The sequence below is a fragment of the Hesperophylax consimilis genome, chromosome 12 (genome assembly GCF_061612785.1).
Source record: "Hesperophylax consimilis isolate HC1 chromosome 12, BYU_Hcon_1.0, whole genome shotgun sequence".
Lineage (NCBI taxonomy): Eukaryota > Metazoa > Arthropoda > Insecta > Trichoptera > Limnephilidae > Hesperophylax > Hesperophylax consimilis.
This window is the reverse complement of record NC_142847.1, coordinates 22,721,966-22,746,077: the sequence shown is the minus strand read 5'-3', so window position 1 is coordinate 22,746,077 and position 24,112 is coordinate 22,721,966.

The window sequence follows — 24,112 nt, the reverse complement described above, 5'->3', positions numbered from 1 at the left end:
ATATGAATAACAGTATATTATGTACGAGAATTATTACATAGGGGCGGGTATGGGTACCGTCGCACCGGGAACTATTTATTGGATAACCAACAACCCTGCCATAGGTGTTTTGCTAAGTTTGGTGATTTCGCAGGGGTGCCCGAGTTCATGGGGTGAGGTTTGCTAGGTCTTGGCGGCGGATGCGTCTGCCCTCCTACTGCGTGGCGGGTCGGATCGGGAGAGATTGGTTGAGGGAGACCTTTTGGCCTCTCGAGCCGGACTCTCGACCCATCGCCTTGCACCGTAGTGGGAGGGATGGATTCAAGCGTCGGTCTCTCTTGGACACATTGAACCTCAGATTCCTACAAACCCCTCATACCTTTTTTCTTCCTAGAACTTTCTCTCCTTCCTTTCCCTAAAAAATCTCTTCCCTCAACAAAGGTGACATAGGCCCTGGGGGAAATTATTTTCGTCAGGGCTTTCTGTGTGGAGCTAATGTTAAAAAAAGTCAAAGTTGTAAGATATGTAAATATTTTATATAATTTGTAAAAAAACTTTCAAATGTAGGTTTGTACTAGTAAATCCTTAACCCTCGGCCTCTGGTATATTGATCGTTATATTTTTTAGAAATACTGTCAAAAAGTTGAAGAATTTTTGTGTATTTCGGCTTCTCAATAAAATCCAAATGAATGGGATATTTCTAAACGTATCTGAAAGTCAAAAACTGTTTTGAAAGGTGATACAATACGCTTACAAATTTTGTTATTAGAAAGAAACATTTGGAAATATTAAGATTTTGAAAATATCTCACCATACGTTTTATCGCCAAAGCGCTAAATTAAAAGTTATATTAATAACGAAAAAACACACGTTTTTAAGACTAATGCATTATTGACAGTACTGAAACCACTTTTTTTGTAGTTTCATACAAAAATAAATAGTATTAATGATTCTGTGGTTTAATTATATATTTGAATGTAAAACTTGGTGTGTTCTCTTTTTAACACCGTTTCGTTCATATTTCTAACTACGACGGTAAGGGAGGCACATCGATTTCTGTGAGACCAATGAGCTGTTCCGAAAAGCGAACAATTGACTACCAAACTGAAAAAAACCTGACAATTTAGCCTGATGAGCTAGCGTATGATAACGGGTAGTAAAGACACTAGTAAATAAGTTATTTTTCTAATTGAACTACACATTACTGACAAATATGACACAAATCTTCTTATCGTCTTGTATTACACTCTTGAGATTAATGGGCATCTCCGTAACTCATTTCTGAAAATAAGTAGTAGATGAAAATAATTTTACACCAATCGGTAAACAAAAGCTCTATTTTAGACAAATCAGTACACAAAAGGTCTATTTTAGATCAATCGGTACAAAAAAGCTTTATTTTAGACCAATTAGTACACAAAAGCTCTATTTTAGACAAATCGGTACACAAAAGCTCTATTTTACACCAATCAGTACACAAAAGTTCTATTTTAGACCAATTGGTACAAAACAAGTGTTTTAAACAGTCGTTTCATAATTTTAAAAATATTGTTATATATATGTCAGAGCCTTAATAGGCGTAAAATAAATAAATAAATGAAAGCTCTATTTTCCTGAGACTATTCGACTAAATGCGAGTAATAAGCAAAATCAAAAAAATAATAATCGAATTTATAAAAGGATCACAAACTTTCCAGACACTCAGCGTTGTCTGTAACAAAATAAGCATTATATCCAATTAGACTCTGGCAGCCATTCTTTTAAAAATGATTAATTTATTTTTGTGTAACGATAATACACTTGGAGAAGTCAATTTCACACGAGATCCAGGGGAGTATTCTGGTCGTAATTTAGAAAAAAGAAATGATGAGCTTTTAATTAAGCCGAGTAGTTAAATGGACACCATATCCGGCTCATAATTTTGGATTTCGAAATTGAATTACACCACGGTTCACGCCGGATTACGTTTGGGAATTTTGTGGCTTATTAGTGATCTAATGACATCTGTGATTGACTTCATAAAGGTTCACACGAAGTTTCATAGATAATTTTAAATTAACGCTTATGGGAGTGTATTATTCCTTGGTTAACACTTTCAGAAATGAATTAAAACTTGCAGTAGTAGAACATATTTGATGCTTGATAACAAGTTTAGTTATTGCTACTTTTAACATAAAACGACACATCCTACAGTGTATATAAAAAAATAATATTTTACTAGTTAAAAATGAAAATTATAGTACATAAATAATAAAACCATACCTCCAAAATATACATTAAAAATCGAGGGAAAATTTTTGGTCCAGATTAAACTAAATATAAAAATGACTACCATCTGAACGAGTAGCTAAAATTCAATGAACAAAATAGCAATTATGCAAGCAATTAGAAAACGAAAACCTCCAATTGTCATTCATTCTAGATAGAGAGAATTTTTTTTTTAAATTTTACTAAAGAATTTATGAAATAAAATTTATTCAAAACGCAGGAATAAACTAAGGTACATCTATCATAAGTATAAATTTATGAAGCATTTGTATTTATATTAGAAAGAAATCCAAGTATTTTCAAATATACGTACGGAACGAAAGGGTTACACAAATTAAATATAAATCGAATTAGTTGAGCTTCTTCGAGATTGAGTTAATTTATTGAACTTGGGTGAGAATGTTAGAAATGAGAACGATGAATGAAGCTAATAATGCAATATATACATAACATCACGAGAGGTAAAACATATTTTAATATAACTGAAATGATATTTCTGTGATAGATTGATATAAGACGTAGTTTCTCACAGAACTCGTCGTGTTAAAAAATATACATATGAGTGTGGATGAAGCAGTGAAAGTGGGACCTTCCCTTTGCCTGCCTCATGGGAGAAATAATTAAAACTGAACTTATAAGACTGTGTTCAACATATAATAACATTCTTTCTGATGTTGATATCTTCATTTGTAACGAAAATAAATATTAAATCTTTATTAAAAATGTATTCACTTCCCCCTTAACCAAACTACATAAAATGTAATGATATATTACACCATGACATGTATTACTGAGTATCTCTTCCTCTTTTTAAATATATCTAATACCTCTTCACTGTTTTAAATAAAAATAATTATTGAATACGAAATAGGGAAAATTGATTTACTTAAGTCAGAAACCATTTACAATTTTCTCTATTATTGTACCATTTACAATAATAGGGAAAATTGTAAATGGTTTCTGACTTAAGGCGATGCAATACGTAGTAATGCAAAATCATGTGTTTTTGGTTTAAAAATTTGGTCGCCTGGAAATGTTTCAGATGCTTTAATTAAATACTGCGAGTAGAATACATCTTGGCCTTCGAAATAGTCGAGTATTTTTTAGATAAGTCTTTTATAATCCCAGAAAAAAATATTGTATAAGGCCTATGAAAACTGCTTTAAAGTTCAAAATTTCTTCTTACGAGCCCATTTTCGGTTATTGTGTTATTGCGTAATGTGGCGAATTAAGTTATTTATAAAATGATCGAAAAACATTTAAATATTTGTGCCTGAACATCCACAAAATAAAATAAAAGGCACTTTTGGCCATGTTTTTTTCTTGCATAAATCAAAACAGGCGGATGGTGTTAAGCGGGAATTTAAACCTTATCGCCATCTATGTAAGGTGTGTTATTGATAGCGGCTCTATTCAAAATATTACACGACGTAGTGAATCGCCTTAAGTAAATTGAAAATGTACATTTAAAAAAAAATTATAAAACAGTTTCGAAAAATCAATTTATCTGTAAAAATAAAGTGAGTCGCAATCCTTAAGGGTAAGTAACAATTATTTTATATTTCATATATTTCTTCGCTAAAATTATGTTTTACATTTATCAAATCGGGCATCGGACCTTCTCCTAATTTCTCAGTCGACCTTTGATATAGATTTTTTATTTAGTTATATTTTTTTTTGACATTTTTTATAATTAGTTTAAACTTTTTAACAATTTATTTCTATGACATTAATGACACTTTACAATACATCTAAAACTTATTCTTTGGAATATTTAGGCGTAACCGGAATGTTAAAGCTTCTTTAACATTCGGTAATTCACTAAAAATCTTAAATCCTTTAAAATTGGGGTTATTTTGGGTTCCCGACAAATTTGTTTTTGATAGTCTAAAATCTCCACAGTTTCCCTTGGGATAGTCATGTATTACGAAATTAAAATTTACGTTATTAAACGTTTATTTCGGGAGCATCTAATTTTTTAGTTTAAATATAAATATCAGGGTATTGTAAATTATTCGCTGTCTCTCACTTTACATTCCTAGTTTTTTCTGCACAATAATTATCTTAGAATATCTACTAAGATAATTATCATAAACGTTTTTTTTTTCTTCAAAGTTTCGTTTCCAAAAAATAATTTACTATAAATTCGTTATTGATTAACAAAATAATAAAACCAACTACCGTCTTCAAACTTCCAACATACAAGCCAAACACAGGATCGAGGATGCGGCTAATTTCAACTACAAAACCTTAATTGATATATTCCACAAAGCACATAATAGCCCTGGGATCCGTAGTAAAATAATTAACTAATTTCAGGCCCATAACTCTGAACCGAAAAATCAATTCTGAAATACAAGTTTTTTCAACCATTTTTTTCTCGCCCTTTTGTGAGGCCCAACCCATCAATTATTATTATCCAAGCGGGCAGGTAATACAAAGGCAACTAATAAAAAAAGAATACATACACATATCAACAATGAATCATGATAAGAATAATGTTTTAAACCTTTTTATGAAATGTTAATTGTATGAGCGGTTTTGCTTCAATAGCGAGGATGGGTCTTTTTCCGCGTGTAAAAAACATACATGCTTTATTATTATTTCTTTTTTTTTATACGAATACGTTAATACTGTTAGTGTGTGTGAATACATACACGAACATGAACAGGGTCGGGTTAACATGGGTCGAAATAATATATAATTGTTTATAATACATTTATATTTTAAGCAGATATGTTAAATTAAAATATTATTAAAATATAATAATAATAAAGTTATTATTAAAATTTGTTTGATTTTGACGTTGTGAGACTAAGGGGTAGTGGGGAGGGGAAAGATATGGGGAAGAAGTAGGTGTGAGAGTACCTGTCTATTCCGATCTAGTCATCAAATACGACTGAACCCATTTCAAGCCACGTCTCAATTCTGAATGGTGGTCTTACACCAGGCTGATACTGAGAATGTAATCCACTTTGGAACGTGAGGCAAGTATACTACATACGATTTTAAATGAATAAATTGTGAAATAACACAAAATAATCAAATAAAATTTACTTGCTCAGGCCGGGATTTGAACCCGCGACCTTCGGCTTGACCATGAGAACGTATTTTTTTTTAAATACAAACATTTTTGGGTTATGAATAACCTGACAATATTTTTAAAACTACTACCACCATACTACACCACTACTACCATCATCATGAGCGGAAAATGTTCCTTGTGTAATGATGGATGGCTTAGCTAGCAGAGGAATTGAACCCATGAGGCCCAAGAATTCGAAGTGTTGATTTATTGATCACAACCTAGATCGATCGATAAAGATTTTATCGATTATATCGGTAACTTGTTATAGTTCCAGCGCATGACTGCAGATCGCTAATGAACAAACAACAGTTAACAACAACTAGGTGTTCTTAATTTATTTGACGTGAACTGTGTTGTTCGTACGTTAGCGATCGGCAGTGGTGCTCACGAAAGATGACAAGTTACCGACACAATTGATAAAACCTTTATGGATTGACCATGCTAAATACAAATATCATGCTAGTTTAGTTGTAAACATCAGAATCCTGCATGACCTTCCCAGAAAAAACCCTCCCTTAGTTTCGGACGTAAAATGCACGCTTTATCAGGATCTTTTTAAAATTAAATAAAATTATTTAATTACACTTGAAATAAAAAATAAACTTTTTTGTGACACCTCACAAGATCGCCCCTGTCTGTACACTGTAGAAACAGTGAACTATGTCGCTACCTGGCTGGGCAGCGTTTTGAGGCGAGTTAAGGTGGTGTTGTAAGAAGGGATTTATTAATGCGTGTCTTGAGGAGTCATCGACATTGTGACATCGACTGTGAATGGATGTTCCGCTCGCTATCATGTTTGCTAGCTTCTTAGAGCAGGGTCCAATAAAATACCTGTAGAAAAGTTTACATTGCTTCCGATTATAGATGGCGATTGGTGTTAAAAACGGATTGTAAATCCGAAGGAGTTCCCTCCTTGGTTCGCAAATTTTAAATTGCGGTTTATCAAGCAATGTGGGGCTCAGCCCTTTGGTGGCTCCCGAAATACAATTGTTGGGCGTACTTGAAATTTGTTAACGATTAGCAGCAGGTCACTGTTGAAGAATCTATACAAGACGCCCTTTCATTGGTTTGACTACTTCTTCTCTTCAATCTTCTTCTGAGAATGGTGTACGTAAATATTCATTTGGGCTGAGTCAATTTCTTTCCTCCTTGTTCATTATCTTTCTACTCACACATTTTAGCTGTAAACACTTCAATCTATTAATTATTAGTAATAATGTAATATTATTAATATAATATTTGCGTGTGTGTGTATATGTGTTTTGTGTGTTTATCTTTTTAATTTTTTATTTTTATTTTCCGACTTTATGTCCGGGTTAAATCTTCACCACAGGAAAAACTAAAGCCTTTCACACACTTTTCCACAAATGATCATCTAGTCAATCCATATTATACAAGTGTATTATAAAAGTATAATAGATTCAAAACAATACAAGAACAACACGTCAAATCGCCAGAGATCAAATGGGAAAATAATTCACCGACTCCAGATATTTTCATATCAGAGGGTTTGGCTCGGTAGAACTCCAACTGGACTTATAAATCCTACTGATCCCTCAATATAAATATTTAAAAAATCTTTCGTAATCCTACATGTATTTAAAATGACTAATTTTTGCATTTTTATATATAAATTCTTTGACAGATCTTATACGCCTAAATTTTAAATGAGAGAGCTAGATATAATGCCAGTAGCCGAAATAACAAATATTTTATAGTCTGAGAATGCCAAATTATTTTTATCTCATTTCCTAAATCTCTGTATTTTCTTATTTTTTCAACAGATTTTTGAATATTAATATTAATATTACGAACCATATTATTATTTTGATTCATATTCATTGTTTGCTCTTACCTAACCTAACCTAAATTCTTCACATCTAATAGAGTCAAACCTCTGACATGGTTGTATGTTGTATTCAGCAAATTATATTTTACCACGGACATCAACGGATGAGTCGCGACTTCTCTAAACAGTATAAAATAAAGTCGCTATCAACGTCTGTCTGTTTGTGCGCTTAGTTCTTCTAAACTACTTAACAGATTTTTATAGGTTTTTCACTATAATTTAGAGAATTTTTTCGGAAGTTTATATATAAAATACATGCATATTATGTCTGTAGAAAGTAGATAAAAGTCTTCGAGCAACGCAAGGTACACGTCAGGTAGTAAGAAAATAAAAAAAAGAAAAGCAACCAGCCAGTTCATACCTGGTCGCGGTTAATGTCTGTTAACCTCAGCTTAGAGCGGCCTATAGAGTTGTTATACTCCCGCCAAAATGTGATAATAATAACGTTGTTATCTGTCAAGAGGATTTGTAACGCGCGTTCTTATTCAAAATTGACTACACACACCCCAACACCACAAAACCTTAAAGCTCGCACACCTTCCAAAGGAAAATAAACCTAATTATTAAGGGGTGTAAGGGTTAGTTTTGTTGGTTGTTGGGATGGTGTATCGAAGGGTTTAAAGCGCGATTTCGAGGCTTCACAATAATATAGTTGTTCCGAAACGGGCCATTTTTCATTTTTTAATATGCACCTTTTCCAAGCGGGATACTTACTTATGTATTAGGTAATGCGCCAAGGTTCGATGGTGCTGCACTAGGGTCGATAGTTAAGTGATAACATAGTTTAAAAGCTACCTTTTAAAGATCGTTGGTTCAATTTCAATTAGAATCCGTTACCAAGCCACGACATTTGACATTTTTCTTTAAAATGTCGTATTGTACACAAATTTTTGAAACCGGCTTATAATTCTGGTTATATTTCATCTCGGAATCTTTATTATTATTGCTTTTAAAAAACTTAAAACATTCGTTAACGTTAATTATTTAGGTTCAACGATAACTCAACACAATGACAATTCAACACACATTTAAAAAGCATAGTTCTAGTTTTTATAATGTTTTATGTTACTGTTACACGTTTCAGTAATAATATATTTTTTTATAATTTTCGATAGCTTACTAGATACATTCTGTTTAAAAATCATCTAAAAGCCCAGCTGGGAATAAAACCAAATAAAATAAAATAAAATAAAATAAAATAAAATAAAATAAAATAAAATAAAATAAAATAAAATAAAATAAAATAAAATAAAATAAAACAAAATAAAATAAAATAAAATAAAATAAAATAAAATAAAATAAAATAAAATAAAATAAAATAAAATAAAATAAAATAAAATAAAATAAAATAAAATAAAATAAAATAAAATAAAATAAAATAAAATAAAATAAAATAAAATAAAATAAAATAAAATAAAATAAAATAAAATAAAATAAAATAAAATAAAATAAAATAAAATAAAATAAAATAAAATAAAATAAAATAAAATAAAATAAAATAAAATAAAATAAAATAAAATAAAATAAAATAAAATAAAATAAAATAAAATAAAATAAAATAAAATAAAATAAAATAAAATAAAATAAAATAAAATAAAATTAATTAAATTTAATAAAATAAAATAAAATATATAGTAAAAAAATCTAACCTACATACCTAACCTACGTAACCTATTTAACCTAGTTTTTGTTTCACCACTTATAACACTTTTTAAATGTTTGTTGAATTGTCATGGTGTTGAGTTCTGCGGTAGCGTCATAAATCAAAAAGACAATGTATATAGGTCAAGAAAACAAAAACAGAAAACTATTTTCTCTAGTGGTTCTCCCAAGGAATTCAGTCGTTATGGTGAATAAAGAGGAAAAAATGAATTTTGAATAATACGAAATTACTAGACGCGAGGGCAGAAACAAATCTGAATGTATATTTTGTATAAAAAACCTTCCTGTTATTACCACAATATGTTTATTCAGATATTTAAAATAGTTCGCTCGGCCATAGCCAATCAGTAATGGGAATGCTAATGCGCTATAGTTAGACTTTATTATGGGCTACTTTAACAGATATAATATACACATATTGATTTCCCAAATCTTTTAGCGTGGATTAAACTACAGGTGAGTAAAGATGTAAGCAAAAAATCAATCCATAAAAAGTTATACGTATATTAATGTTAATTGATGTATTTTTTTTTTTGATTGGCTGTGGATTGAACCTTCCTCCCCATGGACTGGCTCTTAAAAAATCTGTTTTAAAACTTTAAAAAATATGTAATAATTTGGTTTGACTGACGATAGATCCATCCTCCCCAGGGTCTGACTAAAATGAGTGAAATAGTTGATAGAATATAAATAATAATTAATAAGTTATGTTTTGTATTTTGGGATTTAAAACAATACTTTACACAATTAGTAGGTACATACAAGTTATTAGTTCATTTAGTGAAATAAGTATGTTATTTTGTATGAAGTTTTAAGAGGTGTCGAAATTTCTTCTGTAGAGGTAATATTTTTATTGAACTTCGTATTCGTATTCCTCATCACGTATATTTTTTTTGTATACTGCACCGAATTCCAAATGCTTGGAGCCAGTAGGATTGTTGCTTCCCTATTTTTTTTAGTTGTAAGGTTGAAGGAAGTAGTGAAGCTAAAAGAAAATAGAAATTTGTGAAGTACTTGGCTACACAGGTCAAGTCACTAAACACGACTTATACCAATTTAACAGTGATATGATTTGAGATTTTCACAGCCAAAAGTATAATCAAGATTAATTTTAAGTTTAAGCCGTGATGAGCTTCTTCCTTAACCATCTTATTCTGCGTATAGATATGAGAAAAACGCGCGAGCCGAACCATGAACCACGGGAAAGAAACGAAGCAACGCCATTTGAGGTTGCTTCGTGACTTTCCCGTAAGTCGTGGTTCAGCTCGGCAGTTCGGCTCGCATGTTTTTATGCACACATAGGGCTCAGTATAATATATTTTTTTTAAATTAATATATATATATAAATGGGTACAGGATGTTATATGAGTACATATGGTTACTAAATGTATTTATGTTCGCAATCTCACCAATGAAGAAACTGGTTCTTGCGCTTGGTGAGAGAGTTACACTAATTATAAGAAAAATAGAATACCATTATGCTACAGGTAAGTATATGTATATATATATATATTGTCCTCTTCCCGTATTATGTTGATCCAGTAAGAAGTTGTTAGACTAAGTTGATCCACCTTAAACACCATATAACTTGGCTATTATGGAATACATCTGAATGAATTGACAACAGTGGTACAATACTTATCAATGTTGCCAGTTTGCCAGAAAAACCATTTGATATACTGTTAGTAAAATTTTCAAAATTTGTATGGAAATCGGATGCATAATTTATGTTGATCTACCCAAATTGGCATACTTATGTTGATCTCATATATATTGATCTATTCCCGTAGTATGTTGATCTACCCAAATTGGCATACTTATGTATGTTGATCTCATATATATTGATCTATTCCCGTAGTATGTTGATCCAGGTAAGAAGTTATTAGACAAAGTTGATCTGTGTCCCTATATATGGTTTTACTAAATGAACCAATATTATGGATATTACGCTTTGTTTCAACTTAATCATTACAAGAAACTTACGTCGGGAGAGATGGTAAAAGATACATTAAAATAAAATTTTATTCAATCAATGTTCAAAATTTCTCTTATAAAATGACTTAGACAAATCTCACCCCATGAACCCGGGCACCCCTGCTAAGTCACGAAACGTAGTAAATGATGCATTAAAGTTACATTTTTGTTTAATCAAGTTCAAAAGATTTTGTTGATCTCATATATATTGATCTATTCCCGTAGTATGTTGATCCAGGTAAGAAGTTATTAGACAAAGTTGATCTGTGTCCCTATATATGGTTTTACTAAATGAACCAATCAAGGGGGCAATCGGTGGACTGTTCATCACAAGGTTTTATGTGATTCCGTAATCTTTTGTGATATTGAACTCAAAGTATTAGTCTCTAGAGTCGAATATCGCATGAAATGACTGTGAAATGGTACCGTTTCAAATCAAAATGACGTGTGTTGCTTGAATTGTTTATAAGAAATGTATGCGTATTTAGATCGAAACGAAAATTTCGCAAAAACCAATCCATAAAAAAATCATAACTTAGCAGGGGTACACGGGTTCATAGGGTGAGGTTTGTCTAGGTCCTGGCGGCGGATGCGTTTTCCCATCTACTGCGTGGCGGGCCGGATCGAAATAAACTGGTTGAGGGATACCTTTCGACCATAAAAATCCAAAATGGCGGCAAAAGGAATAATGTTATGTAGGAAATTTTGAACCTGTATCTTTTACCATCTCTCCTGATTACGCTTCGTGACTTAGTAGGGGAGGCCGGGTTCTTGGTTATAATGGGTAATTAATGGATGATTGGACGCGGTTGGAGCTAACTAAAAACTGTACAAAGAAGCGAAGCTAGCAGTCCACAATGGAGTGCTGGTACCTACACTAATATATGTTGCTTGAATTGTTTATAAGAAATGTATGCGTATTTAGATTGAAACGAAACATTCGCAAAAATCAAATCCATAAAAAATACCTACTGCGTGGCGGGCCGGATCGAAAGAGACTGGTTGAGGGATACCTTTTGACCATCAAAATCCAAAATGGCAGCAAAAGGCATAATGTTATATGGGAAATTTTGAACTTGCATCTATTACCATCTCACCTGATTACGCTTCGTGACTTAGTAGGGGTGGCCGGGTTCTTGGTTATAATGGGTAATTAATGGATGATTGGACGCGGTTGGAGCTTACTAAAAACTGTGCAAAGAAGCGAAGCTAGCAGTCCACAATGGAGTGCTGGTACCTACCCTAATATATGGAAATGAGGCATGGAATTGGCAGAAGAAGGCTGAAAGTAGACAGAATACTGTAGAAATGAGATCCCTGAGGCATATGTGCGATAAAATCATGTATGACGAAATGTGCGTATGCTGTGTCTATTCTACAGATATTTTATTAGAGCCTGTTAAAAGGAGCTAGCAGCATTGATCCCCGGTGCACCGTGCACGTTCTTGATACTCGACGGACCGAGCGGAATACACGTTCACAGTTAAGTTGATGTTATCTATACATATATGAACGGGTCGTTTCTCCGACTCGTTTTATCGTAAGTCGGCTCGCATGTGGAACGAGCTATCAATATAATCCGGGCCTTTTAAGACCCGCATTAATAAATTCATTCCTACAGCCCCTACCTTAACCCGCCTCATAACGCTGCCCAACCGGTTGGCGACATAGTTTCTATGTATTTAACGTGTAAAGACAGGGGCGCTCTAGTGAGAGGTGTCACATAAAAAAATCATACCGCCGAATTTGAATATGGAGACTTACAAAAACTTCCGTCTGGAGCCAGTGAGACTATGGCATCCTCAAAGGAGACCTCAAAGGAGATGACGAGGAGGAAGGTGGGAGAGTACCTGGCTATTCAGATATAACCAAACACTAATTGTAAAATAGTGCAAATTAATTTTAATAAAATTTATTTGGACCCGCGACCTACGGATTGCTAGTCGAGAGCCACCTCAAGTAGTTTGATATGTTTGGTGACTTAGCAGGAGTGCCCGGGTTTATGGGGTGAGGTTTGTTCGGTTCTTGGCGGCGGATGCGCTTGCCTACCAAATGCGTGGTGGGCCGGATCGATTAATCCTCTTTCAACGCATCGCCTTGCAACGCAGTAGGAGAGTTGGAATCTTATGTTTATCACTCGAACACACTGACCCCCAGAATACTACCCACCCATCCATACCTATTTCCTTCCCAGAACTCACTGACCTTCCTTTCTTTCAAAATACCCCCAACACAGCATTCACAAAGATGACATAGGCCTTGAGGGTTACGATTTTCCTTAGGGCCTCCTGTGTGGAGACGATGTAAAAAAATACAAAAAATAAACAACTATCTCGCTAAAACGTTGGCGGTGACTAATGGTAGGTGTATTGGTTATCTAATATATTGGCTCCCGGGGCGGCGGTACACATAATTGTAATAATTCTCGAGGGCTCTGATGTACAGACATTATGGCTCCTGTTGATTGACGAACATATACTAAAACATCGTTGGTTGGAATCGGTGCTTGAAATGACTTTAGCAATGTTTAGTAAAAAACAAATTGGAATACATTTTTCAGCAATTTCAATTTAAAATTTGAAAAATTAAATTCTCACCAATCTAATCACCGCAATTTTAATAGGCACATATTATGGATATTACGCTTTGTTTCAACTTAATCATTACAAGAAACTTACGTCGGGAGAGATGGTAAAAGATACATTAAAATAAAATTTTATTCAATCAATGTTCAAAATTTCTCTTATAAAATGACTTAGACAAATCTCACCCCATGAACCCGGGCACCCCTGCTAAGTCACGAAACGTAGTAAATGATGCATTAAAGTTACATTTTTGTTTAATCAAGTTCAAAAGATTTTGTTGATCTCATATATATTGATCTATTCCCGTAGTATGTTGATCCAGGTAAGAAGTTATTAGACAAAGTTGATCTGTGTCCCTATATATGGTTTTACTAAATGAACCAATCAAGGGGGCAATCGGTGGACTGTTCATCACAAGGTTTTATGTGATTCCGTAATCTTTTGTGATATTGAACTCAAAGTATTAGTCTCTAGAGTCGAATATCGCATGAAATGACTGTGAGATGGTACCGTTTCAAATCAAAATGACGTGTGTTTCTTGAATTGTTTATAAGAAATGTATGCGTATTTAGATTGAAACGAAAATTTCGCAAAAACAAATCCATAAAAAAATCATAACTTAGCAGGGGTACACGGGTTCATAGGGTGAGGTTTGTCTAAGTCCTGGCGGCGGATGCGTTTGCCCATCTACTGCGTGGCGGGCCGGATCGAAAGAAACTGGTTGAGGGATACCTTTCGACCATAAAAATCCAAAATGGCGGCAAAAGGAATAATGTTATGTAGAAAATTTTGAACTTGTATCTTTTACCATCTCTCCTGATTACGCTTCGTGACTTAGTAGGGGAGGCCGGGTTCTTGGTTATAATGGGTAATTAATGGATGATTGGACGCGGTTGGAGCTAACTAAAAACTGTCCAAAGAAGCGAAGCTAGCAGTCCACAATGGAGTGCTGGTACCTTTCCTAATATATGGAAATGAGGCATGGAATTGGCAGAAGAAGGCTGAAAGTAGACAGAATACTGTAGAAATGAGATCCCTGAGGCATATGTGCGATAAAATCATGTATGACGAAATGTGCGTATGCTGTGTCTATTCTACAGATATTTTATTAGAGCCTGTTAAAAGGAGCTAGCAGCATTGATCCCCGGTGCACCGTGCACGTTCTTGATACTCGACGGACCGAGCGGAATACACGTTCACAGTTAAGTTGATGTTATCTATACATATATGAACGGGTCGTTTCTCCGACTCGTTTTATCGTAAGTCGGCTCGCATGTGGAACGAGCTATCAATATAATCCGGGCCTTTTAAGACCCGCATTAATAAATTCATTCCTACAGCCCCTACCTTAACCCGCCTCATAATGCTGCCCAACCGGTTGGCGACATAGTTTCTATGTATTTAACGTGTAAAGACAGGGGCGCTCTAGTGAGAGGTGTCACATAAAAAAATCATACCGCCGAATTTGAATATGGAGACTTACAAAAACTTCCGTCTGGAGCCAGTGAGACTATGGCATCCTCAAAGGTGACCTCAAAGGAGATGACGAGGAGGAAGGTGGGAGAGTACCTGGCTATTCAGATATAACCAAACACTAATTGTAAAATAGTGCAGATTAATTTTAATAAAATTTATTTGAACCCGCGACCTACGGATTGCTAGTCGAGAGCTACCTCAAGTAGTTTGATATGTTTGGTGACTTAGCAGGAGTGCCCGGGTTTATGGGGTGAGGTTTGTTCGGTTCTTGGCGTCGGATGCGCTTGCCTACCAAATGGTTATCTAATATATTGGCTCCCGGGGCGGCGGTACACATAATTGTAATAATTCTCGAGGGCTCTGATGTACAGACATTATGGCTCCTGTTGATTGACGAACATATACTAAAACATCGTTGGTTGGAATCGGTGCTTGAAATGACTTAAGCCATGTTTAGTAAAAAACAAATTGGAATAAATTTTTCAGCAATTTCAATTTAAAATTTGAAAAATTAAATTCTCACCAATCTAATCACCGCAATTTTAATAGGCACATATTATGGATATTACGCTTTGTTTCAACTTAATCATTACAAGAAACTTACGTCGGGAGAGATGGTAAAAGATACATTAAAATAAAATTTTATTCAATCAATGTTCAAAATTTCTCTTATAAAATGACTTAGACAAATCTCACCCCATGAACCCGGGCACCCCTGCTATGTGACGAAACGTAGTAAATGATGCATTAAAATTACATTTTTGTTTAATCAAGTTCAAAAGATTTTTTAAGCATGGATTTGACGTTTTTGAAAGTTCCATTTCAATATAAATACGCGTGAGGCAGTCTATCCTCTTTAAGTACAGAGTCATTTTCATAGAATATGGATGTTCTAACGGAATCTAAAAAGTACCACAACGCGCGCGAAATTGGCGGTTACAAGTTACAACACATGCAAGCGGTCAAGTTTGTCAGAAATATATAGATCAACAAAATAAATCGTGTAAAATGTATATGCGACCGAAAAATGGGCGTGGCTTACAGCAAAATCTCGATGACACAAGTTGATCTTTAGGGATTTACATATGTATGCCAGCTTGGGTAGTGGATCAACATATCCGGGGTGGATCAACAAATGCAAACGGATCAACATATACCTGGCGTACCGTCGCGCGAGATCAACATAGTACGAGAGGGGATAAATATATATATATATATATATATATATAATAGGAACAATATATAAAGAGACAACATCTAAATACAGTGGAGATGAGTATAGACTGATAATAAATATCAATAAAGGGAAAAACAGGAAATTATTTAGTTAATTATTTCTGGAAGTGTAACATCAGTTTTAGTTTAAGTATGTTAATAATATTCTTTAATTTCTTTATTTCAATCGGAAGGTTGTTGAAATACGTTATTCCTAAATAGTTAAAGTTATTTTGCATTTCTTTGGTAATACATTTTGGAATTTTTATATTGTATTGATATCTTTTAGATAGGTGGGTTTCAAATTTTTTGATTATATTATCTTTATAAATTTGGATAATTGCATTTTTCTTGAATATATCCTAATTATTAAACTTAATGTTTTTTCGTCGTTTAGTTTTGGTGTAGCCGTCATGTACCGGATACCATGGACACTGTTAAGCTGTCCGAAACGTTGGCTAAAGAAGGAGGAAGCGCAACAAGGCATAGTAACCCAAAAATTAACATTTTTTTCATCCCTATTAATTTACATACAGTGTGCACAATTAATACCAGTTAAACAAGGATATTAAGCGGCAGTATCTGTATGAGTTAGGACTTAGAAGTGTTTTGAGAAAACCTCAAAAAGAGATCCTGTGCTCAAGTTTTCGCACGTTTAATTAAAATTAATAAAACTTTCCTATAGAAGATTGGAATTTGACGTAATTTTTCTATTAAAACTCAGTAATTCCCCTGTTGACAACCCTGCATTATTGCAACTGAATCACATGACCAAAAACATCTTTATTTATTTTTGGAAAAAAATGAATGAGTAAAATCTCAAATTGAAATATCGAAGAAAAGCGATTGATAAACGAAAATTTGAAACAAAAAATCCGAAAATATTCGATAGTACTTGAACCCAGGACCCTCCAAGTGCTAGGTATAAATATTTTCTTTAATAATTAAACGCAACAATGGTATTCTGTACAATGTTATTATTCAATATGATGATGGAATTCACCTTAACTGTCGTTATCAATTTTCTGAGGGTATTTAAACTTATGGTGGATTTATTAGTAATACGTTTCAATAAATAATTATGGAATTAAACAATTTTAGTGTGATAAAGCCATTTAAAAAAAATCATTAATTCCCTTACATTATTAAAAATGATTTCATTTCATGTTCCTAATAGAGTCACACCAACTGAAATTATCTTTCACTGCAACAATAATGTCAATCCAACTCTCTTATAGCACGCATTCTTAGCTTAAGTAACCAATATGCAGAAGTAGCAGATATTTTTGATAGCAACGAAAAACTTACAAAAAAGCACTTCACATATTTTTTAAAACTAGTTAATAGTTTACATTTTGATTTCTATAATAGACTCATTGAAAATTCTAGTTAATTTAAATCGTATTAGTATCTTTACAGTGTACAATATTTTCCTAATATATATATTTTTTTAAATGATTTATCTGTGTATTTAAAAATTCTTGTACTGTAAATAAATAAACTGCTTATTATTTTATTATGAACTATTCTCATACATCTTATGAAACGAATTATTAAATACAGATGATAACATTAAAGGAGATACCATCAGATTTGAAAGGGGAACGGGATATGAGAAAGGGAACCCCGTTCGGGCGGCTAGCGGCCGTCGCATAGGCCGGTGGTAATACGCTTGATTTATGGAGCGAATGTGTCGACCCCTGCTGGGAGAAAAAGAAAACTTCTCGCAGCCGATAGCTTCATTCCAGGGGTCGGATTGCAAAATGGCATCGAATAGATACAAAATTACAAGGTTTGATACACAAAAGGAACTAACGTTTAAGATAAGTTAACGTCAAAGATTCTTTTTTCTTGTGTAATTGAACATTTTTAATCGTTTTTTTTTCAATATTGTGTAAAAGGTGTTATGTTATTTTAAGAGCGTAAAAATGTTTGTCGAAAGACCTTGAATTTAGTGTAATTACCACTGCACACGAGACAATAATATGTTGAATGGAAGTAAGGACTATTGGAAGAATATTGGCACTCGTTTCTTCCTGTTTGTTCTTCTCATAGCAATGGCACTGAACACGTAACTGTTAGTGTGTGATGAGGAAAATGTAATAATGTAAGCGAGATAAGATCTAGCGTGGATGCGGTTTCTTTATAGTGAGCTATGCGAGCTATTGTAACAGATTGGCTACACAATGTGCAGCGAAAGAGTTCAGGTAGGACAAAAGGAACAACAATACTATCTCAGTACAGTGGTTGCAGGTGTGTATATATGTGTGCATGAGATGTATGTGTAAATTAATGTGTATTGGCGTAACCAAATACTATGACAATACGATAGTTTAAAAATTGAGATAGTGACGTTTCTTTGGAAAAATTGCATAATTCCTTATTTGAATTATTAAAATATTACATAAACCATATGGTTTGTAGTTAAGTAGGTAGGTATTTGTACATACCTGGAAATCTTCCGATTACAGAGAAAATTTCGATTTTTATTTGGTAAATAAGTGAAAATTAAAACCATTCTTTTTTAGGACGCAAAGTCTATTGTTCTCAGAACTACTAGTTTATAACCAGAGTTGTTTCATATATACAAAAAAGCAACCGACTGCAAACTAAAATAGTAAATCTGTAGGTGTGATCCTACGGTCAGTGTTTCGCATGAGAGAACACACAAATTACTGATGGCAAAAAAAAACAAGTTTAATTAGACAAATTTATAATTATAGTACTGCAACCTCACTTTTTGTCGTTTGATATAAAAATAATTAATATAAAAATCACAAAGTTACATGGAGGTGTATATTTTAATTATTCTGTTGTTAACTTTTATATTTGAGTATAAAGCTTGGTGTTTTATCTTTCTAACACCTTTTTGTTCATATTTCTAAGTATGAGAGTAAAGGAGACACAACAATTTCGATGAGTTGATCCTAAAAGCGAATAAGTTAACCCGAAAAATAAGATAAAAAACATGGTTTTTAAACGTGGTGTCTACTGATTTCAGAACTACTAGTAAATAAACAATCACATTTATTTATTGGAAGTAAATTCTTTTGACGCCCACGCTTCTCGTTTTGTAATTCACGCCTCGGAGTTCACACCGTATTCAGACATGATGGCGGTCCCGTCTGTTTCGGTAACGAGCGGTCACTTTAAAATACAACCATTACGATATTAATTCCTTTCCGATGTGACGAAAACTCATAATAACCTGGGAATAACCCGACCTATTAAATATAAAGATTATTGTTATCTTTAGATGTTGTTTGAATTATTATTAACACGTTAAAATTAGGTGACTATGAATGGAAAGGATTAAAAGATTTTAGATTATTATAGTGTTTTTATAGAAGACATTATAATGATACGGTTATATGACGCCATTCCACAGGCGTAAATATCAATATTACACTGCCAGAATTGTGTAGGGACCGAATTACATGTGGACGAAATTACACACGGAGAGAATTACACTTACTGGAATTACAAAGCTATAAAAAAACCTTACCTAACTTTTTCACAAAATTAAAAAAATATATGACACCCATTTAAACCGTCCAATAAACATTGTTTTTTGACGTGTGTAATTCCAGTTCCAGAAGGTGTAATTTTAATTTAAGGAAAATAGAATGTTGAATAGTGAGGAGGTATTTTAGATAAAAGCTTGATAGAAAAGACGATATCTATGCATCATGTTTAGAGAGGAACAACAACAACAACAACAAAAAACAACAACCACAACAATAATAACAGCAACAACAACAACAACAACGAAATGTGTTATCTAGGTATAGTTTATTTATTTAAGTACACACTTCAAGGAGAGTCCGGAGAGCGAGTGAGAAAATGATTTTATTTAAAAATGTGAAAATTGAAAGTTTTGGTGACCAATGGTGACTTTATGGTTTATCAAGTACGGAAGAATTGTCAGGATAGTGACAAGTGGCTTGAGTAACGGTCTTGGGTTATTGTGGTTCGCCTAAATTAAGCATTTATTGTTTAAGTACCCGACACCAATATTTTAGCTCATGTAAATAGTACAATCTTCACCTGCTTAATATTGAAGACAAATTCTGACGGTAGTAAATCATCTCCGCCGACACTTTTTTTACCTAGCTGAATTTTAAAGGAGATCGGTTGGATTGCAGATGTTTCCTAAAAGCGTTCAGGACTCTTCTGGATTAAAAGTAGCGCTGGTGAAGATGGAAGAGTTAAAAAAAAGTTTCCTCATGCAAATGAGGCCTCAGTGGAGGTTATAATTAGTTTTTTCGTGATAATTTAAAAAAAATAATCATCAGTAAATTTAACTAAATATCTTTCGCTCATGTTTCAGAACGCAGCTTAGGGTCGCGCGTATGGAATGCTCCGATTAAATTCTTACAAACTTACTCACAATAAAAAAAGGTTATATGAAATAATATTAAGTTGATAAAAAACTTGTAAAAACTTATCTCTTCCTGCTCTTTCTTAGCAAGAGTAACGGCAACTGATGCGTTTACGGAGCTTGGTGTCATGGATATTGGTAGAATTATAACTAGTTTTCATGTTTGATTTTCTTGAATTTTAGGTAAACTTCGGCAGTCGACAGTATTGATTTTTTTCATCTACCAACAAATGCAGTTGTTTTTGTAAATACCACACCGTAAATGATGTTTAAAATTACCTTAACTCCTTTAATTAATGTCATGGATATTGGTAGAATTATAACTAGTTTTCATGTTTGATTTTCTTGAATTTTAGGCAAACTTCGGCAGTCGACAGTTTTGATTTTTTTCATCTACCAACAAATGCAATTGAGTTTCAAAATTATTGTTTCATTTTATTATCATTGGAATGATTGTAATTAGTTAAATTGATTGGATTTAATAAAATAAAAATAATTTATTTATTCCAGAATGCGAGGAGGTTAGTACGATGCCACATATCCCATAAAGTACATACATTCATGTATTAAAATAAGAACGTATATGCAAAAAAAAATGTCAATGATCTGAAGCATTTGAGATTGACGGGACCAATAACTTTCACAATTGTGCTACGCTACGATACTGGAATGCTATACACTATACGTATACATATTTGTGTCATGTACAGAGCGCCGAACTCGTTAAAAATCACGCCAAGGGTTGAAATATTCATTTGACATATTATTTCTTGTGAAACATATTTCGTAAATTTTATCAATGGAAAATCTTAAAATTGTGTTGTGAAAATTGATTTCATCTGGAAAATCTCAGGGGGATATTCTATAAAAAAAACGGTACCGCTGGTTTTGTTCTATTTGCTTAAAGTTTTGTTGGAAATATAAGTGAACATGCAATAGAATAAGAAATATAAATTGGATATTATTAACCAATTTTCATAAGAATTTTATAAAATTTCTCACTGAAGTTTAGCGGTACGAGCGTGAAACACTGTAGGTAATCATCAACTAAGGACATCCACGCTTCGTCTTTGATCCATAATGCGTTATATTTTCATTTTGTAGGATTGGTGGTTAGGTAGGTTAATAAAGCCGGGTCCAAACGCCCCATAAATAACCAGTTGTTATATTCAATTCCTGGAGCTGTCTGTGGCGGTGTTAAGTATAAATTAAATGTATAAGAACGGACGTTGTTGATGGCGGCACAGGTGTTGCCGTATTTTTAATAATATTCAGGCGACTGAAAAGTTGTGAGACTTCTTCACTAACTAAAATACTCATACCAAGCCACGTCGATTTTCCTCCTTCCTACGCTTTTTACTAATCTTGGAACTTGAATTCGTCACTAACTTCGAACTAGATACATATCTGCAATTTCCGCAAGTTGACGAACCTTGACATGGACATTATCGACGCTGGTAGACATTTTTGCTATACATATTTTGAGGTTGCGCCTATTATTTCATGTCGCATTTCAAAAACTATTTTTATTTATTTATCTCAAAATTTTATTATTTTCTTCAAAACCAAATATTCCTTTATCACGTCTTCTATCACTAATGCTAATTTTGTACTTGCTGTTGTAGATATATTTGAATGTTAGTATTTTGTGTGATGGAATTCATAATGTCCTGATTAGGAATAATGCTAAATTGTAAAAAAATATCTTACGCATTACTCAATTTTAAAGATTTACTTAAAACTATCAAGTAATCATCAAAATGAAATTTTGTATAATTGTTGAAGTAATTTATTCTTCCATAATAGCAAAATCACTGCGTGGCGTCAGTATACTTATAATTTTGATGAAGAAACCATGAGTTTTAAAACATGCTTTTTATTAAACGGTGGTGTAAACAGAATTATTTTCATTTACTTAAATAATTGTTTAGATACTATGTATATATTATTTAGCTAATATTTTCAATTATCCAATTGTTTTCATATTTTAATTTTAAAATCGATTATTCGTTGTGTTCATATTGTTTGTTTTTAAATGTTATATATTTTTATATGTTGTGATGGAGGACTTAGTCGGCTGAAGAATTGAAGACACTACGCCTGGGTGGGACCCAAACGCGATGTCAACTTAGACACAAGATGTCAAGTCAGCCACAAATAGTTTTGTTCGTTCAAAAACTCAATTCTTTCGAGAAAGGCATACAAATACAACATTGTTCCGATGATTCAATCCAATATTTGTATGCCTTTCTTGAATAAATTGAGTATTTTTATGGACAAAACTGTTTATTTATATTAATTTTACGTATGTACGGGCGCAATAAAATAATTTGTCTTAATATTGTATAACCATACCTTGCAAAAAGTGTATTTTAATAAAATAAAATAAATTAACGCCATCTATGAACACGTTGAATATAACGAGCGTCGCGTTTAACCTTAAAGTGTTTCATACTTAAACAAATTACCCTTGAAAAGGGTCCTTCACTACACAACTGGAGAACTCCTAGCCTAGAAGACAATATACAATCCCTGTAAATAAACAACAAAATAAATGAACAATATTTTTTTTAATAAATATATTGAGCAGTTTAATTTATGCTACGCATATTTTGCGTAATTCTTTATTTTTATTTATATAATCGTACAGTCTAGGACTTTATCTGTCGTTCATAACGCTCCTCGGCAACAATCAGGAACCGAGATAGCTGGCGGGAATATTATGAAGACGTCAGAACTGAAAGAAGATTTTAATTGATTGTTTGATGAATGCGCCGCAATCAATATTGGTACGGTACCAATCGTACGCAACAAAGCACAAAGCCACTCTACTTTGTTGCTTTCTTTGTGTACTTACTCACAATCCTCATTGTATATTTTTGTATCTCGGACACGAGAATTGGTACCTAGTATACACGCGGTAATAGAATTGATGAATTTGTAACAAGATTCTTTTTGAAAGTATAAAGGTAGTAACTACGTACTACTTGTGTGCAATACCCAAATAATGTTGTTAAACTAAGTACCTATATATCACAAAACTTACAGATATTCTCATTTCAATTCATTTTCACGACTTTACAGCCTGATACGGTTAACTGTTCAACTAATAGCATCGCTAATGTGATTTTTTTTTGGATGGAAGGAATGTACGGTTCGTTTGTACCTACTAGATTTTGTTTAGGTAACCGGATTGCGGTGTCCGGAAACTCGTAGTAAAAACGGCAAACTTGTAAATCCACATGACAATTTATGCTTATAACTTAAGTTGATTTTTTTAAGGCCAAGTTTAAAACAATATCGGTCGCTAGGGGATAAGTTGGAAAAAGTTAGTAAAAGTTGTATTTTGGGTGTATATGATTAGTGTTGTACGAAAATCATATGTATTCAGTAGACTTTATTTTATTTTAACTGTGAATACCGCACAAGAGTCCCATCTGCTACCAACCTTCTAGAGCCAGTGAGACTATAGCACTGTCTCAAAACATGGCTACACCAGGGTGATACTGAGAGTATCTACACCCTGGAAAGGGCTACAAACATATCTTGTATTAGGTATTTTAAAATATTACATTTTGAGATAACACAAACTAATTAAATAAATTTTACTTGTTCATGTTGGGATTTTAAGCCGT